General features: G+C 48.9%; 1 long non-coding RNA gene across 2 annotated transcripts in view; it reads left to right on the top strand.

The window, feature by feature from the left end:
* LOC141963814 (uncharacterized) overlaps positions 1 to 4,895 on the top strand; it is a 77,974-nt gene that overhangs the window by 50,388 nt on the left and 22,691 nt on the right. The window lies entirely within an intron of this gene.

Here is a 4,895-nt window from a genome sequence, read left to right as displayed (position 1 = left end):
GCCTCAGCCCGAGCGGCTCCCCCCGCGCGCGCCCCCCCTCCCTTCCCGGCATGCCCCAGGGCAGCGGGGCTGGCTCTAACGAATTTGAATGAAGAGCCCTGCTCTTTCGGCGCCATTTTCGAGTGATGCCTGATCGCATCGCTGCCGCGGGGGAGCCGCGGCTCCCGGGGCCGCCCGCCGCCGCGCCGGCTGCCGCCGCAAGTCACCTCCCTCCCCCGCCGACCCCCCTCCTCTCCCCTTCGCCGCCGCTTCCACCGCCGCGCTTCGGAGCGGGTGCCGCCACCGGCATAGGCGGTAAGAGCCGGAGGGGACCGGGCGCGGCTGGGGCAGAGGGAACTGGGCGGGCGGGGGAAGCCCGTTTTTGCAAAACGGGGGCAACCCGTACCTCGCCGCCGCCCGCCGCCGGGAAAAGTCGCCTGAGGAGCCCGGCGAGCGGCGGGCGGGAGGCTCCCGGAGGCGGCGGCGGGTCTCGCCGCTGGCTCCCGGGCGGATCTGTCACTCGCTTCCCCCAGCCTCAGCGGGCGGGAGCGGCTGCCTTCTCCGGCAGGTAACCTCGCTTCCCCGGGGCGGCGGCGGGCAGCATCTCGCCCGGGCGGGGATCCCGGGAGCCCCGCTTCCACCCCCGGCGGCCCGCCCTGGGGAGCGCGGCGCGGAGGCGGGCGGGGGGCGCTCGGGGCGAGCGGGAGGCGCGGGACAGCCGGAGCGGAGGGTCGCGCCGCGGCCCCGGTGCGCGCGTCGCTCTCCGGTGATATGACATGACGGGTTTTCCTCTGATTTCTCCCCCCCCCCCCCCCCCCGCGGATCTCTCCCTCCCGCCTCTCTGCCGTGGAAATTTCGGGGCAGCGCTCGGGACACGGCGGCTCCTGCTTCCCGGCGCTGCAGCAGCCAGGATGACTTCCCCACTTACATGCACATCTCCCTTTTTCGCCCCCACCACCTCCCCCCCCCCCCCCCCCCCCCCGCCTCCTCCTTCCTCTCTCCCCGTGTTTTCGTAACCCGGATTAATGCCCCTTCACTCTTTCTCTTCCCGCCCCCCCCCCCCCCCCCCAAATAAGAGGACAACCTTCGCTTTTTTTTTTCCTCCGTTTGTTTCCTTTCCATGTTAGCAGATTAACTTCTCCGTTCAAGCTCTTTCTCCACCTCCCACTTAAGCGCTTAATTTCCCGTGTCACGATATAGGAGCCGCCTTTAGCAGAAACCTGGGTGACGGTTATGCTGCCACATGCTATCACATTTATCATCTCTGTCCCTTTGGGTATTAACGAAGGACCAAAGCGCTGTTCATCGCGTACTGAACAGGGTTATTTGCCGCCCCCCCCCGCCCCCCCCCCCCCCCCCCAGCGTTAAAACGCGAGTTTCCTTCCTGAACTAGAGGGGGGAAATATAATCCGAGGCCATTTGAATCGTGCCAGCTATTTGTAGGTGTTTTTCCTCTCGTCCCACACACCCCAAAAACGAGTAAATACCCTCCCCATAGATAGCCCAGCCTAATACTGTGATCAGAGCTGGCCATTCACCTCCTCTTCTCCGCCTACAAAATTCTCTGTCTCTGTCACCCGGGTCGCTATTTGTCATTGGCTTAGCTATTTTTTGGTGGCTGTTTCTATGTCATTTCTCGGTGGCCAGCAGCTCTCGGTCTCTCGTAGCTGTACAAGCGCGATCGTGCTTATTGTGATAGGCGCCGAAATCGCTCTCGCAGTCTATCTGCTGAGCGATTCCCCCGCCGCACACACATAATATGTGACACGGTGCCTTTTCCTCCACGACGCCGTTTAACCCTTTCGGGGCTGGGTTTGGCGTGGGCGCTCGCGTTTCGGAGTTGCGCGCATACACACACACACACATACACACACAAGACATCTTTTTGCTGCGGCAGCTCCTGGGTGGGAGCGCAGGCAGGGACAACACGGAGCAGCGGGGTAGGGAGCTCCATAGCAGCGCGGTAAGCTCAGGCGCTGGCAGGCCAGCGGGCTCCTTCCCAGCTACAATTTCTAGCGTTACTTTTTATTCCTCTTCCTACTTCCCTCTTCACTTTCGGTCGCCCGACCGTTTGGGTTTTGGGGGGGTTTGTGTTTTTTCGGTTGGGGTTTTTTTGGGGGGTTGGGGGAGGGGGGTGGTGGTGTGGCTTTTTTTTTTTTTTTTTTTCCGGGGGCAGGAAGGCGTATGGATATTTTCCCCGATGCCGTGTGATCGGCGGGCGCTCGGGGCTGCCGTCGAGCTGGCGGGCGCGCAGGATGCGCAGCGAATGCAGCATCGGGCCCCCGTTAAGGCGCCCGTTCAGCAGAGACTGGACCGGCTGCTGCCCCCCCTGGTTGCCTGCGAGGACGCGGTGCTGGGACTGGGATGTTGGACTGGGTCACAGCCTTTCCCGCTCCCCTACCCCCCCCACCCCCCCCCTCCGCACATCCCTCCGCGGCGTTCAAAGCCGGAACCGGCCGCCTTGCGCTTAAGCACCCTCGCCACCGAAAATAACGAGTTAACGAACGAACGTAGGAGGGACATAGAGAAGAGTTGGGGTGCAGAAGTGCTGTACAAAAGATTTCTGTGTACATGGCTGAGAGCGTGTAGTCTTAAAGTGAAATGCAAAACTTAAGCGTTTCCAGCATGGCAACTGGATTGTGATTCAAGGTATTTTCTGTGTAACGCAGAAATACAATAGTTCAAGGAGGTTTTTCTGACTCGAATCCTTAGTTTCCCTCGGTTCCTTTAATCCAGTACACAAATTACACTTTTTCAGTCCTTTTTTCCTGGGAATAGCTGCTTCGCTTGTCTCCCCAATTTATACCTTTATGCCCTGATAGCTAGAAAATGCAGTTTAACCTCTGAAATTGCGATACTAGTAAGACCCTATTGAAATTTAGCGCTTATTTCTTTAGATTCGCATCATTACTTTCAGAGTGGTTTCAGAAACGTTTTTAGCAGTCAGTATGGGAATGTGCACAAAGCTGTTTCATTATAGCTCTGTATACTTCGAAATATCAGGATTTGAAGAGATTAACACTATTCAGCAGTGGAAATGCACTCACAGACACTGACTTTCACTTTCAAGGAAATAACTGTCCTGACTCATAGCTAATTTAGAATTAAAAAAATCTATAATTCAGTATCTTACAGGTGCGTATGCATTTTTTCCACACTGTTCGACAGTCAGGTTCAATAGCATGCAATTAATACCTATTTTTTATTTTTAATTAAAATCTGCACTTAGCGTATATTTGACTATATAAAACAACCGTTCTTTTCAGCTTTTTTATTTCTCAGCTGCACCATTCCCATATTTTACAATTACATAAAGGTGGGTGTGGCTAAAATGAAAGCAGTAAGCAATCTAATATCAATATATAGCGTATCTTAAGTAGCTTTTCCTTTCTTATATTTGATGTACTTATTTTGAGATATTTTTGGGGAAAAATTATGTAGTTTAAATAAACCCTTGTAGAACTGCTTGCATTTTTCACCTTAGTTAACATGTCAAACATTAACTGGGATTACTTGGCCCTGGAAAAGTTACATTCAGAGGAAATATCAAATGAACTTAAAGATCTAAAATATATTTATATTATATGGATAAGTGAAAGTTAAAGTTCTATGCTTAATAGAGTATTGCATAGGTATTCCATGTGGCATAGTGTGTGTGTGGCTTTTTAATTTTATTTATTTAAAAAAATTTGGGGTTTTTGTGTCTAATCCTTTATCTTGATTCTTAGGAAGAACATCCAAGTAAGCTTCAGTTGTGGGTTTGTTTTTTTTTTAAGCCCACTAAGTTGTTCTGAAAGTTTCCAAAAGATTCCCTTTCATTTTATAGATACATATCTACTGAAGCTTGGAGTAACTATGAGGTTTTTTTTAATTTTCAGAAATAACAGTAATTTGGAAGTGTGACTGTATACCTAAGTGACTTTTTCATGTGTTAGAGTAGTATTACATAGAAAGCTTATTGTAGTAACATTTTAAAGGTAGACTATATATACGATAACAAGGTATCATGGGGTTCTTTTTCTGTTTGGTTGGTTGCTTGTTTTTTTGCTTAGCTCCTGGAATTCTGAACTTCTTACTATTCCATCCAAAATGTAATGTCATGGAAGAAATTTTGCTGCTAAATTGTAGTCTTTATTTCCTTAATTATCCTTGTGACTAATAAGTCAGATTCTGTAGTGAGTTACAACTAGAACTGCAACACACACTACCTGTCTATGTACACCCTGCCTGTGAACACTGTAGGGAAGGTGCACATCTCATCCATCTTGAATGTCAAAAGCCATCTTAACAGGTGTATCAACGCTTTTCTGTAACTTTTACATATGTACAAGCACATGACCTTTCTTTACATAAAAAGTAGCCACATAACAGTTAGCATTTCTTTTATAGGACCTTACTGGTTTTTGTTATTTGCGTTGGGAAGCAATTCACTACTGAATATATAAGGGAGAACTGAGAAGCTTATCATTATATTCTACAAATATGCTGCAGGTATTCTGTTTGTAGACACAGTCATCCACCCACACCCAAAGGCCCATTGCAAGTCATTCCAGTAATTTACATTCATTGCACACTGTCAGAGGTAGAGCGCATCTTGGACTAGTTTTGACTGTCTGTGAAAGAAATGTGGAATGAAATTCTAGGCTTTTGTGTATAAACAGAAAAATATTTTTAGGATAAACCTTTTAAAACTAAAAATAACTTTATGTACACCAATAAGTGTTCTCCACAGATTTTTTTTTTTTTATTTTGTCTTTACATATATATATTATTACAAGTTCTAAACACTTAACACCTAATACTGGAACCCAATCTCAAAAATTATGATCTTTTCTATTATCAGTAATACTTGAAAAACTTTATTTGAACAGGCTGCCCAAATTACTTTTGTATATAGTCCTTTGTGACTCTTCTCA

The sequence above is a fragment of the Athene noctua genome, chromosome 1 (assembly GCF_965140245.1).
Source record: "Athene noctua chromosome 1, bAthNoc1.hap1.1, whole genome shotgun sequence".
Classification (NCBI taxonomy): Eukaryota; Metazoa; Chordata; class Aves; order Strigiformes; family Strigidae; genus Athene; species Athene noctua.
The sequence above is the reverse complement of the archived record's forward strand: the minus strand, read 5'-3'. Positions and strand labels throughout refer to the sequence as shown.